Here is a 15,541-nt window from a genome sequence, read left to right as displayed (position 1 = left end):
TCACCACATTACCCTACACCGACGTGAAACCACACATCAAACAACAACTTCGCAAAACATGGCAAACACATTGGAGCGAACAGACAGACAACAAGTTACACGTAATAAAACCACACTTGGTACCGTACACCTCCGATACACGCAATAGATACACAGAAGTCGCCTTGGCTAGATTACGGATAGGGCACACTCATGCAACGCACTCGAACCTGCTCACTGGATCTCCAAGACCTCTTTGCAGCAGGTGCGGAGAGGCCCTATCCGTGATGCACATTCTCATACAATGTAAGTCACTCGACACTACACGACGCAAACACTTCCCTCAACTACACACACGACATATTCCACCACACCCGTCATACTTCTTAGGAGACGGTGCCATGTTTTCTGTTCAACGCACCTTTCAGTTCCTATCAGAAGTTCACTTTTTACAACTCATCTCATACCACCCATAGCTTTTACCCCTGGTCCTATACACCAGCCACCTTATTTATTTTTAACCACTCTTGTTCTTCACCCTGGCCATTTACACCAGCCGTGCTCATAGCTTTTAACTGATTTTATTTCTTGTTCTCTCCTCATCAAATCACTTTGTGTTTGGCGCTCTTTGCCCTTGTTGGCCGTGCGCCAATAAAATCAAACCATCATCATCAATAAGTGGAACCTACAACGTCAGCGAGCATACACAGATCTCCTTTTTGCTTTTAAAATGTCATCTACGCCACACCATCCTTTTAAATCAGCTTTTTATGATACGTCTATGACTGCACTACTCATAAACCGACCATCGTTCTCTGCGCCCTTCTCTTACAGAGTTACTGATGAAGCGTCAGAGCTTTCTGTCTCCTTTTTAGACGCCATACAAAGTTCTCAAACAGATTTTATAGCCCCATGGCATCTCCGCCCTGTCTTATGCGACACATCTTTCACACATGTAGATAAAAACCCAGCTCCCACATGTGCAATTCTGCAGCACTTCTTGTATTTGCAGCAGAAGTATCAATTTTCTGAATTTTATACGGACGCCTCTAAAACTGCCACCTCTGTGTCCTGCGCGGCGCATGGGCCCGGCCTTAATGTCACTAGAACTCTTAACAGTAATACCAGTATCTTTACGGCAGAGGCTTATGGTGTACTTCTTGTCGTTAATCATATCCTTCAAAGTCACATCCCACAATCCATTATATATACAGACTGCCTCAGTGTCGTGCGGGCTTTGTCGTCAACAAAGTCTTCAAAAAATCACGTTGTAAATTTAATAGTCGAGGGTATTATGTCTGTGTGTCCACAAATTTGAACTAGTCCTTTGCTGGGTCCCTGGCCACTGTGGTATAGCCGAGAACGAAGCAGCGGATCGAATGGCTGCTGCTGCTACACTCTCGAATCAGTAGACATAACCACATTACCCTACACCGACGTGAAACCGCACATCAGACAACAACTTCGCAAAACATGGCAAACACACTGGAGCGAACAAACAAACAAGTTACACGTAATAAAACCACACTTGGTACGATACACAACTCACACAACAGACACACGGAAGTCGCCTTGGGAAGGCTGCGGATAGGGCACACCCATGCGACGCACTCGTATCTGCTGACGGGATCATCTAGACCCCAGTGCAGCAGGTGCGGAGAGGCCCTATTCGTAGTGCACATACTAATCACATGCAAGGCACTTCACACAACACGACACAAACACTTCAGAGAACTCTACAGACAACATATTCCCCTACATCCGTCGTTTTTTCTAGGTGATGATGCCATTGTTTCCGTAAAACGTGTGTGTGAGTTTTTGTCAGAAGTCAAGTTTTTAAACCTCATTTCCTATCATGCATAATGAAATCTGGCCCTATACACCAGTCATGCTCATTGTCGTTGTGTGATTTTACTTTTGTTTTTGCTGAGTTTACGTAGTGTTTAAGGTTTCACCCCTCATATATCACTATTGTTTTGGCGCTCTTTACCCCAGTTGGCCTTGCGCCATAAACATCCAACCATCATCATCATCATCATCAATGGCACCAGATACCTGGCAAAAGACACTTTAGTCGACGCACGCATTTGTGACAGCTCTCGCTGGATGTAGTAACGGAGTGGGAACGTTTAAAGCGTTCGGTATTTCAAGCGCCTTGACCTTCACAATATCGGACGGGATATAGAATTGGCTCATTCACTTCAGCTTGATAAATTTTGTTAGGGAGCTCTGATGTTCACAAAAACGTCTGTACTCAGTGCGGGTGAATGCTTGCATGAAAATGTGGTTGTGCTTTGTTTACCCAACGAAGTGTCCCGTCTACTTGCTGTGTCGTTCGTTGCACTTAGTAGCCTTCGTAGCCATGCACTTAGCGCGTTGTTTACTTCGTCATATATACCCCATGAACTAACTTTCCCCGATTACTCAGGCCACTACCGGTATCGAACCCGCCTGTACGAAGGAGGCGGGTTCGGTCCCGATAGCGGTGGCTGCTTTTCAGATGCCAGGGAAAAGCGAAAACGCCTGTGTGTCGAGATTTCGCCGCAGGTTAACGTGCCCCAGGTGGTGAAAATTATTCCGGAGCCCTCCACTACAGCGCGCCTTATAGCCAAGGAGTCCCTTCGTTAAACTACCGAATTATTTAATTTTTTTAAAACCTTCTCCACTTCCTAATTCTATAAATAAATATAAATCATTAGTAAATATTCCGCTTCTAAACAAAAAGTAGGATAGGGAATTCATTGTACAAGAAAAATTACACAGCGACAGAGCTGTACAGCGTCGGAACACAGGCTAGAACTTCAACTCATTTTACACCAGAGTATCACGGAAACTGCCCCCGGCTCCAGTGTAGCCCCAACTATGTTCGGATGAAGCTAAATGTGTGTGAAAACTGGTGCGTAACAGAAGTGTGGTAAGATAATAAAAAGAGGGTTCTAGTTTAGCGCTCAAGACTATTTATGCACAAAGAACACGACGTCGGTAAGTGTGCACTGTATTTTGTTATCGTGCAAAGCAGCAATTACTATCGCAAAGCGTCAAGCAATGGCGCTTGACCGTGGGAGAAAACGGCGGTTTTTTCATTGGGCAAAATGTTATCGACGATGTTAATTACCCAGTTTTCGTTCAACACGGTCAAAGCTACGAGGCCTGCCATGGAATTCTGTGTCGACATCGGGATGGGGGGGAGGGGAGGGGGGACTGGGTGCCCCTTCGACGTCACAGCGCCCATTTTAAAAGAACGTTTTGCTGGGAGTCTAGGTTACGGTCTAAAAGCATGCTTGTTAGGGCAAATAAACTGAACACAAGAATCTACGCAAGCGCCATTCCGTGGGCCCTTTCTTCTGTTATATCTATTTGCACTAATAACCATGCTTTTAAACAACTTTTATTGTCACTTTTCTTGAGCCGCCCTCAGTAGCATATCACGGCGAGGTAGATACGTACATGCGTTTGTTTCGCAGATTCAGAGCCGTGAAACATCCACAGTACTGACTGTATCTCAACCATCTTACACTTGAGGTTTTGCACACCAAAGGTTCAACTGCACTGTGCGGCCGCGCGCCCAGCAGTGTTACGAATTGATTCGGGGAAGAGCTGGCGATCGTTACGGCGCGGCGAAAGTTTGAACACGTGGGTGCAGTTGTTTTGCACTTTTAAAAGACATCTGACGCCCCTGCGAATTCCAGCCGCGATTTTGTTCTGTGTACTGCTAATCGTGCTTCGTGTTTGTAAGAGGAAAAGGCGCTAAGAGGCGTTGGCTCCTTTCAAATTGCTTTATTCTCAAATAAAATTGAAAACATGCGCATCCGCATACAACCACACAAGTTGAACAAAAAAATGAAATTTTGCTGCAATGCGGTGCACAAATGAATGGATATAATAGAGGCAAACAATATATTTGCAAGCATTCACTACACATTAACACAGTTAACCCGCTACGAAAAAAATTAAGTGTGATGATGGTTGGATGTTAATGGCGCAAGGCCAACTGGGGCAAAGAGCGCCAAAACAGTGGTTAAATATGAGAGGTGAGAACGTAGACACTGAAATCAGTAAGCATGAACAAAAGTAAAATAATTAAAGACAGTGAGGATGGCTGGTGTAAAGGGCCAGATTGTGATGGTGCGTGGCATGAAATAAAGCTTTAAAAAACTTCGCGTGATAGGAAATGATATGTAAAAACTTGATGTATATGTAAAACTTGATGAATGATGAAAAAAAAAAGTATTATTGAGGCAATTTGGACTAAAAAATTGCGCTGGTACATTTTTTTCAGCTGGTACGTTACGTTTGTCAACCTTCATAAAGCTTAATTATCTTCTCAACGGGTGCCCGGCAAACGTGGCAGTGCGGAATTTTTGTTGCGCATTCCTGGCACGTGCCGTGTCCGCAGAGGAAGGCCACCGTCCGTTCACTCTCCATGCAGATGGCGCAGGCATGGTGGTCGTCGATGTCTTCCTGCTTCGGCTCTTCCTTCGCAGGGCTGCAACTGGGTTGTTTATCGGACGGCCCCAGTGCTACAACGAAACAAACTGATTAGTCAGAACGTACTTTCCTCTGGAAACGTACATCGGCTAGGTTACGGGGCGGAGTTTTTAGAAGGTAGCTCCGCGCTTCAGGCAAATAGTCACGCGAAACTGCCACAAATAACAGTGTTTTATGCAATACTGTATCCTTAGGCTGACGCTTCACTTTAAGTATGCAGGCTGTTTCGGATCAAATCCCGTTAAGAAGCTGTTTGCAAAAGTATTGCTCTGTGCAACCCGTGAAATGTTCAGCCGCGAGGCAATACCGGTTTTCACCGCATGTGCACGGCTCTTGAAAATACCTTCCAGACGCGTTCAGTAATCAACAGGAGCACGTAGTTCAGATTTTGCATCCTAATTGGCATGCTGCACGTATAATGACCCCAGACTTTATATCAGTGTAACTTTAATGCTAACAGGTGGTGCTTCCCGGTTCTTTGCAAGGTTGTGGTGGAGCCTTGCAATATTGTGGATACCCAGCTGTAGCAGTTTACAAGAAACATGGGATTAATAAATGGTACTGGCCCTCACTGTTCAACGCCATCTACGTCGGCAATCAAAAGGCCCAAGTAAGGAATTTGATAACGAGGTTCCTCTACGTCGATAGAAAAGGAGTCAAATAGTTTGGAACACTCAGGAACTTTTCTCAGACTTGCAGTCACTAGAAAAAAACTACTGAAATATTTTCGATAAAACGAAGCTTAGCACAACTGAATGAGGATTTCCTGGGTGGGCTCCAGCGTTTTCTGGATCGGGTCTTAGAATCACTAAAAAATAAAATGAGTAATCATAATGATAGTAATAGAGACGTGGTGTGCTAGCTATATCGCGTGGGTAATTAAAACGGCTGCAGACCGGGTTTTAAGGGCAGAGCACTTAAGCGCTCGCCTTGTCGTCCTAGCTCGCTCGCTCGACCCAAGTATATAGAGCTGAAAGGCGGCGTTCCGGGGTAACGCTGTTGTTCGCGGCGTACCCGAGAGGCTTCGAAAGCCGAGTGGTTTATCTAATCATAAGTGTTCGAAACTCGTGAAACGCTGGCGCGTGTCATACATCTTCCCGTTGTTTAAAGCAAAGAAACCTATAGGTACATTTGAGGAAAAATATACTTCATTAATTGGCAGCGCCCGCGTTTCTTTAGTTAAGACGCCCCTGGGGTTGGTTTTTATCAGCGCAAAATTTAGCAGTGAAACGTCGGCACGTGCGGGAAGAAAAGCACAAACAGAACAGACTTCCCGCTGGCGCAGTTTCAGGCAGGGGGCGCGCGAGCACTGCGAGGGGGGAAGTTTGAATTGCATAGGGTGGTATCAGTAAGGGGATAACGGCGGTAAAGTCCATTATCGCAAATCACAGCTCTGCACATCCGACAGCTTTCACATTGAGTGGAACGGTTTTAATTTTTTGCTTATCCCGCCTCAAAAAGAATGAACTTAAATCAGATGTAACCGCGATACTGAAGGTGAGCTACGGATGGAGTGGTGGTGCGGGGGTAATCATGTCTGGTGTCGAAATATCGGTTAGTTATAAATTGAAACTCGTATTGAATATCGCAATCTTCATCCGCTGATGATAGGAACTATGGTCCCACGACACTTAACGCTGTCCCGTGGAGTGGAATGGCATTAAATGATGTTGCGGTTAGTTCATCTGCGCCCTGAAGTAGAATCGGAAGAGCATGCACAGTAAAAGCTCATTAATCAAAGTCCAATAGGTCGAATTTATGGATAATTGGAACTGCACGGTTTGGTCCGGCTAAGTCTACATAGACATCTATGTATTGAGAGGCGCGTTCACTCAAACTCGAGTAGGTTCTGCCATGGATAATTAAACTTGGCACCACCGCGCCGGGACCTGGGCACCTGAAACGTGGACAGAGAAGCGAATCCTGTGCTTAGACAAGGCTGCATACAACGAACGGAGAATGAGAATTAAAGTAAAACCCATCTGAATCTACATGGCGGACATTTTGAAAGACGCATTCTTTGCGAACTGCGTCGATTAGGACGCAGTAGTGTGGGTGGTGTGCTGAGAAATGAGGGAATCATATGAGGGCGTCCGAAGCGCAGAAGCGCAGAAGCTGCGCTTTGACCGTTTGACAGCGGAGAAGCTGCGCAGAAGGTAGGACGAAGCCTAGTGTGGCCGTCCGCCGAGAAGTCATAGTCATATGGATTGCCACCAGTGTCTACATTAGGTTTGGAGAAGGGAAAGATGAGGCTTTCCGCTACATTTGTTGGTTAGAGCAAAAAGTGCTGAGTGTCGGTTTTAGGAACAAAAGACAGGCCGCAATCTTGGGCCTTCTCAATCGTAATGGTGTTGGCATGTCCTACTGATTGCCAATTCCAGTATACTCTTGTTATTGCTCACTTTGGTTCGTGCAAACATTCAAAAATCTCAAATGAGATTAGGTCCGCTCGCGGTTCTAACTAACCAGCATTTCCTTATTGCCTTTCTCTTTGTAAAATGGTCTGAGGTGTAAGCACCTTTCCAACAGCTGCATGGGATTTTTGGAATACTTAGCCTAGTTCGAGGTGGCGTACACAAAGACCTTGTAGAAGTCCTGTTTGTTCTTGCTGTTAAATGATATTTCTACCTTCTGGCCGGTCTCCTATTCAGAGACTCAGGAGGGTCGATTGACCTGTTGCGTGCCTTACACAACACAATCTGAGGCGCCTGTTACAACACAGGGCTTTTATGCGAGGCGTAAAGAGCTTCCTTTACATGAACGGGAGGCCAAACACTAAGACCCGATGTTCCGCTCAACTGTACATAAAATGTACAGTTGAGCGGAAATGTAAAATGTACCTGCCTTCACTGTCTGTGTTCTCTTGTTAGTAGTTATGAAAATTTGATAGTTGTTCAATCACAGGCTCGTTTGCACTAGATGAGGGTGTGGCAGTAGTGGTTCGCGTAATCGCTTCCAGAAGGACGTGATTTGCATATTCTAATGGGGAAAGGTTAATTACCCATTTAAAAACTGGTCATCCAAACAACTGCTGTCTTACGGGTAGCATGACGGTGGCGAAGTGAACGACCGCTGCTTCCTTGAATAGCATAGCGCTTGTTCAATTTCAACTTACAGAAGTTATTTTGCGGTTTTGAAGTCGTCAGCACAGTACGGATATATTTTGGGTGGGTTGGATAAACAATCCGGCATTGTTTTATTGCCAGGAATAGTTACTTGTAGTTACTGAACTGTGAAGGAAAATCCAAGCCAGTCCGTTTTTGTGGCCGAACATGACGCGCCTGAGGCTTCTTGTAGGCAGAAGTTGTCTGCTAGTTGGAGCATCGACGGTATCGCTTGGGATGGAAAATACACTTTCAGAATTAAAGACTTGCATTGTTTGCTCGAAGAACGGCAGCCACCTTTGAAAATTGTATTCCCTTTGCTATTTATTTAGAAATGCTGAAATCGTTACGAATGTTTAGACAATTTTTCTAGAAATGTTGGCGGGTCTTGGGAATCGGCATATCTTGCTTTCTCGCACAAACGGCTGCCCGTAGTGCAGCCATTTGTGCAAGATGTCTTGGGGTTGTCAGCAGCCATATTTTGCCTGGAAGGTGGAAGCTGTCTTCCACAGTTTTATAAAGGTTTTAACGGAACAGGTAATGACGTTCGTAGCGAGGTTCGTAGCATTGCAGGATGATTGCTATAATCGGAAATGAGTACCACAGGTCTACGGGTAGAATGTGCGCGAATGTGGTCGTTCCCCCGTTACTGGCCGGATGGCAGCAGAAGAATTACAATTTACTCCTCTGTCCAAAAGCATCCTTTATTTCGTTCGTTCTGCCCCTATTGCGCCAATTTGATATGTCAGCATGAATCTGATGTTCAGAAAGGCTTTTATGGTGTATTTGAATGCCTATGAATGCCTCTCCAAGCGTGTGCGCCTATAAATGCCTATAAGTGACTATAGATACTGTTTTCAAATCGGCGACTATGAAAACACTATTTAGAGCCAACTTGCGTTTGAAAGTGCCGTTTGAGATTGTTGTTCACGTTACCAGGAAGCAAGAATTGATTGTTTAAAACTCTACTGGGTTCAGCCTCGTCCGGTGTTCAACCAACGGCCGGGAAACAACATATTAGATGTGGAATGGGACGCAGTGACAAGAGGCACAATTTTCAGTCCAAATTTCTGGAGATCGTTGTACAGTCGCCGGTTTGCATAATTTTCAAAGTGATTCTTAGGCTACGTTCCGCATACAGAAGTCCTGTCGCATCCTTATTTCTAGAAGAACTCTAATCCAACACCATTTTCAACGCAATGGTTTACCATCGAGCACGCCTTTGTTAGCAGAGCATACCTATTCTTAAAACCTAACGCCGAAACATCACCGCGCAGCTGCATTTTCTTACGCCTCGAACATTTTCACAGCCGGCGGGCTCTAAGATACGGTTTTCCATCAAAAAAATTGTTCGGCTGCTAAGTAAATTTTCAAAATAGTTTTCAAATGTATGGAAGTGTAATTGGCCGTGTTGGAACATCTTGCCTGAATAATTCAGATATCTGAAACAAGAGGGACAGAACGGCATGTTTGTTCGACTTCATTCCTAACTGCGCAGAAATGCGGCACGAGACAAAAGAACACACGGGGCCAGCGCTGCCTAACTAGCTCTGTTAAAAAAAGCGCTAGTCCTGTGTGTTCTTCCACCTCGTCCTGTAGAATATTGCTGGAGTTGTACCTAACAGGCTGAAAGTAACAGCATGGTATTTCCTGATAAGTCGTCGTCATTCGATGTTGCTGTTAATGTCTGTTTTTGTCGTACCATAATTACATTGCGTCCGGCAGACATAAAGTAGCGTTTTTCCAGCATTTGTAGCTCTCCAGTATTCGTTTCCATGCCTGTTTCACTACATGCGATGCTCGAGCAAGCGACAGGGGCTATTGAACATGCAGTAAGCATGTGCTTGTTGGATGAAGCTAATAAATCGCCATTTACTGAATGGTTTAATGGTAAAATTGCACAGGTATGGTCAGCTGTTAGGGCTTTTACGTCGTGGTAAGCAATGACATTTTTGGTTTTCTTGTCGGCCTTTACAGTACGCGCCCCTCTGCGTTTCGAATTAGTTGCATTTGAACAAAACGCTATGGTGCCCATACCATACGACGTTTCAGGCTTAAAATGTTGTTTTGACTGCCTATTTCTGGCGACCACAGCGCACTTTGTTTAAAGCATAAGAATCCGCCTTTACAGATAACCTTCGTAGTATGCGTTCTGTTTTTTTTATTTTTCAGCCCATTGAAATATCATTACAGTTTTCGTTCATACGTTATATCTTAGAGCACTCGTCGATGTTAAGATGCACTAAAGGGAGCGCCACCAGCCGACACCGGTGTGTGGCCCTTATAAATGCTGACTAAGGTAATTGTGTGATAGAAGACTGCATAAACGCACCAATTAACGCCGAATTTCTATTGCAGAACCTTTAAGGGAGTGACATGCAAAAAACATTGTTCACCGCCAATGCTTCCCGTCGAAGTTGCAGCGCCTTGTGCCCCAGAGGTGTCATCTTCTGTGCTTCTCTCAAATGACGCCTCCTCCGCTGGAGGTTCACTAAAACAATAAAGTGTTAAATCAGCAGAAAGTAGGCTTGTGCGGACAGGAAGCCGGTACGGGGTCGACACTACGATATGAAAGAACACGGTTACTCCCCGCACGGGGCACCTTGAGCAATCTTGGTGACGGTACTGGCGATACCGCGGACCCCGAGCCCCCAAACATACGCTGGATCCAACCGTGGCAATGTGTTTATAGATGGAGGGTTAGAAACCACGAACGGTGGCCGTCGGAGCCCAGGTCAAGCTCCGGCGGATGGGCTCCCTGTCTGTTTACCAGGCAGGGAGCTCCGGGACCTCCTCAGCTATCAGGGTAAGGTTGTGGAAGAAAGTACCCCCGTCCCCTGCTTCTATACATGCTGTATGGTATTATCAAACCCCCCCTCCAAACGTGATCGGTCCCTGAAAAGGGGCCGCACTGAAGTATCATTTCCGTCCTTACCAACGACCTCAACCCCAAAGCCAGCCAACTATCCCCGCTTCCTGATCATTCAATCCGTTGAAAAAGAAAAGCCTGTTGCCTCTCTGTCCGTCTTCTTGGTCACAAAGTTCATAGAAGGTATAATAGGAAAATCCTACAAAGCAAAGAAACAGAGAACGGGAGAACTGTTGGTCGAAGTCAATAACCAGCAGCAGGCAACAAATCTCCTGAGCCAGACACGCATTGCAGATCTTGACATCACGGTCACGCCCCACCGAAGCCTTAACAGCTCACAGGGCGTGATCTCAGATCCTGACCTCATGACTGAAACTGAAACCGATCTGCTGGAGGGCCTGAAAAGTCAGGGCGTAACAGCAGTGAGGCGCATAACGATACGCAGAGAAGACAAAGAAATTCCTACTAAACGTCTCATCTTAACATTTGATCGATCAACATTACCAGAATTCATTAACGCAGGATATATTCGATGTTCGGTTCGGCCATACATTCCTAACCCCTGCCGCTGCTTTAAGTGCCAGCGGTTCGGGCACAGCACCAACTCTTGCCGCGGCCGTCTGACCTGCGCAAAGTGCTCCCAGCATGATCACCCATCGGACAATTGTCCATCATCAACCCTCACCTGCGCCAACTGCCAGGGACCCCATGCCGCCTACTCTCGAAAATGTGAAAAGTTTCAACTAGCAAAGAAAATCATCAACATCAAAGCCACTGAAAACATCACCTTCCCAGAGGCGCGAAAGAGGTTTGCCTCTTTTACCCTGGGGAGGTACGCCGACGCGGCTCGCCGGGGGGCGGAGCGGCGTCTGGTGTCCACAGGGACCCAGTTCAGCGAGTCTGATCTGGTCCCTCCCCTGCCCCCCTCTGGGTTGCCTCAGGCATCCCAATCCGTTGCCACGCCGCTTGCTGAGGCAGCAGCGGTTGTGGTGACAACCTCTTCTGTGGGGACCGCTGCCGCTCCCGCCTCTGCCTCCCCGTCCTCCAGTGCGTTGGAGGTTGCTGACCGGATGGACACCGGGGGCCCCGCATCGGCTCCCGCCGCCACCGCCCCTCCCGTGCCACCTCTGGTGCAACGGACGCCCTCGGCGGTGGCAGCTCAAACGAAGGGCTCCCGAAAGGGGGCCAAGTCCGGGGGGCCTGGTCCGCCGGGCACCCTTCTGGCATCCGACGAGGAGATGGATGTCACGCCGTTCCTGCCTGCTACGCAGCGCAAGGAGCGGCCTCCGATGTCCAAGCCTACAGAAAAGCCTAAAAATCCTAGAATAACAGCCCCGAAAGACGACACATGAACAAACACACACACTCCAGTTATTCTTAAACTTAAATAATGGGAACAGAAAACATCATCCAATGGAACTGCAGAGGACTCCTTAAAAATCTTGACGATGTATATGAGATTCTGCATGCCGGTCAGCCAAGTTTCATGTGTCTCCAGGAAACCCACCTCAATTCTAAACAAACAAATTTCTTAAATAGGTACATGGTATTCAGAAAGGACAGGGTTGGCTGCACACACTCTTCAGGAGGTGTGGCAATTGTCGCCCGGAAATCATTAGCCTGCCATCCTGTCACTTTAAACACTATCCTCGAGGCTGTAGCAATCCGTACAATAATATTTAATAGGTTGGTAACGGTATGCTCCATTTACATTCCTCCTGATTTTGCACTTCTGAGCTCTGATTTCGAGGCGCTGGTCGACCAGCTGCCCGAACCATATATTCTAACAGGCGACCTGAATGCGCACAACTCTCTTTGGGGCTCCACCAGAACGGATGCCCGAGGTCGCCTGATAGAGAAATTCCTTACATCTTCAGGAGCATGCCTTTTCAACAAAAAACAGCCTACATACCATAACTTAGGACACAATACATACTCACATCTTGACTTGGCTATTGGTTCCGCAATTCTCTTTCCATGTCTTGAGTGGGGCGTGGGCACGGACCCATATGGTAGTGACCACTTCCCCACTTCCCTAACTTACATAGGTAAAGGCCCATGCAGTCCATCTTCCCATAATAGGTTCAATGAAGCACGAGCTAACTGGAATACATTTACTGAGACATCCAAACTACACCATACATCCATAACACACCTACACGTTGAAGAAGCTACCCAACTCCTCACGGCGCACATCCTCGACGCCGCCGAAAAGTCCATTCCCCACGCCTCTGGAGCCCCGCGCAACCAGCGGAGGCCGTGGTGGAATGAGGACTGTAGGCGGGCGCGAGAGGCCCAGAACAAGGCGTGGGGTATCCTTCGTCGGTACCCCACGTCGGGTAACCTCATTTTGTTAAACGGGCCAAGGCGTTCGGAAAACGTGTGCGCCGTGAGGCAAAACGAGAGAGTAGGCGCACCTTCCTTACATCCATTAACTCATACACCGATGCACATAAGGTATGGACAAGAATACGCAAACTTAAAGGACAACATACACATAGCCTGCCCCTGGTCAGTACAACACGGGACACACTCGAAGACCAGGCTAACACTCTTGCACAACACTTCCAACACGTTTCCAGCTCTGCACACTACACAAACACTATCCTGAAACATAAAAATACTTGTGAAAAGAAGTCCCTACATGACAATAACAGGTCAAAATCTGGTTACAATTCTGAATTTACACTCTATGAGTTGAGGGCTGCACTGAGCACGTGTAAACCTTCAGATCCCGGCGCAGATAAGATTACATACACCATGATACAACACCTACACCCGGACACTCTTGAAACACTCCTACACCTATACAACAACATATGGCTTTCGGGGCACATCCCAAAATCTTGGAGGGAGGCTATTGTAGTGGCGTTCCTGAAGGAGGGTAAGGACCCTTCTTCTACCGCCAGTTATCGACCCATCGCCCTCACAAGCTGCCTGGGCAAGCTTCTCGAGAAGATGATCAACAGGAGACTTGTGTACTTCTTAGAGTTCAATGGTCTTCTCGAGAGCTGCCAGGCCGGCTTCAGGGTGGGGCGATCCACAAACGACCAACTCGTCGCCCTTGAGTCGTATATCAAGGATGCGTTTGTCCATAAACAGTTTTGTGCTACGGTGTTTTTTGATCTCGAGAAGGCCTACAATACCGCTTGGCGATACGGGATACTTTGTGACCTAAAAGCCTTCGGTGTCTCGGGAAATATGCTTAATACACTTCATAGCTACCTGGCGGAGCGAGCCTTTCGTGTGAGATTTGGCACTGCCCTTTCAAATGTTTTCCTGCAGGAAAACGGCGTGCCTCAAGGTGGCGTTTTGAGCTGCACATTGTTCATTGTCAAGATGAACTCACTTCGAAAGGCGTGCCACGAACCATTTTCTGTACAATATATGTAGATGATGTGCAAATATCTTTTAAATCATGCAATATGTCAATCTGCGAACGCCAAGTCCAGCTTGGTGTCAACAAACTAGCAGGCTGGGCAGATCAGAACGGTTTTAAGCTGAACCCAGTCAAGAGCACTTGTGTTGTGTTTTCCAAAAGGCGTGGGATCAGGCCAGATCCAGACATCAAACTGAATGGTGCCTCGATTCCGGTCAAAAAAGAAGACAAGTTCCTCGGTATAATTCTTGATGAAAAACTTTCCTTTATCCCTCATATGAAACAACTAAAACAAAAATGTCTTAAAACAATGAATATCCTTAAGGTTCTCTCCCACCAATCCTATGGTTCCGATAAAGAACTCCTGCTGCGCTTGTATACTGCTTTGGTTGGGTCTGGTTTGGAATATGGCAGTGTGGTGGATGGGTCGGCGAGCAAAACGGCGTTACGAATGCTTGACCCAGTGCTACACTTGGGGCTTCGTCTCGCCTCGGGTGCTTTTCGCACTAGCCCTGTGGAGAGTCTGTATGTCGAGTGTGATAAGTGGAGCCTTGAGAACCAACGAACGTATATGGACTTTCTTTATGCTTTTAAAATTAAATCACTCAATAATCATCGTTTTTATCCTGTCTTTAACGACACATCCACATGTGTGCTTTTTGTAAATCGCCCATCCGTTCCTCTGCCCTTTTCATTTAGAGTGAGAGAGCGAGCCTCGGATCTGAGCGCTTCGTTTTTAGATGTGTACAGGTCATCCTTTGCTAACAGTTTACCGCCTTGGCAAGTTCGCCCTGTGTCGCGCGACCTTTCTTTTATGAGACTTGACAAAAATCGTGTACCACGAGCTGCAATACTGCAGTACTTTCTGTCTTTGCAGTTGAAATACACATGTGCAGAATTTTATAGTGACGCTTCTAAAACCTCCACTATGGTGTCGTGCGCTGCTCATGGTCCAAATTTCAATGCAGCCAGAACCATGAGCGTGCACACAATTTTTTCAGCAGAAGCGTATAGAATTTTACTGATTGTACGACACATTCTTGAAACTCAAATTCCCAATTCCATCATTTATACAGATTCTTTGAGTGTTGTTCGCGCACTGTCATCGCACAAGCCCCCCAAAAACCACATAGTTAATCTTGTATTCAACACTATCATGTCCGTGTATGCACAAAAGCATGAGCTGGTCCTGTGCTGGGTCCCAGGACACGCAGGGATCGCTGGGAATGAGTTGGCAGACGAGAGGGCCACTGCTGCTGCACTCAGGAACACTGTAGACATTACAACGATACTCTACACAGACCTCAAGCCACACATAAGACAACACCTGCGCAGAACATGGCAAACACACTGGGACGAACAGACAGACAACAAACTACATGTAATAAAGACACACTTGGGACGGTACACATCTGACTCACACAACAGACACACGGAAGTCGCTTTGGGTAGGCTACGGATAGGGCACACGCATGCAACTCACTCGTATCTGCTGACGGGATCTCCTAGGCCCCAGTGCAGCAGGTGCGGAGAGCCCCTATCCGTAGTACACATACTAATAACATGCAAGGCACTTCACACAACACGACACAAACACTTCATAGAACTCTACAGACAACATATTCCCCTACATCCATCTCTGTTTCTGGGTGACGATGCCATGTTTTCCGTTAAACGTGTGTTTGAGTACTTGTCAGATGTGAATTTTTTAAACCTCATTTC

Source organism: Haemaphysalis longicornis, unplaced genomic scaffold, assembly GCF_048455015.1.
Source record: "Haemaphysalis longicornis isolate Haplotype H1 unplaced genomic scaffold, Haemaphysalis longicornis Haplotype H1 scaffold_3, whole genome shotgun sequence".
Taxonomy (NCBI): domain Eukaryota; kingdom Metazoa; phylum Arthropoda; class Arachnida; order Ixodida; family Ixodidae; genus Haemaphysalis; species Haemaphysalis longicornis.
The sequence above is the reverse complement of the archived record's forward strand: the minus strand, read 5'-3'. Positions refer to the sequence as shown.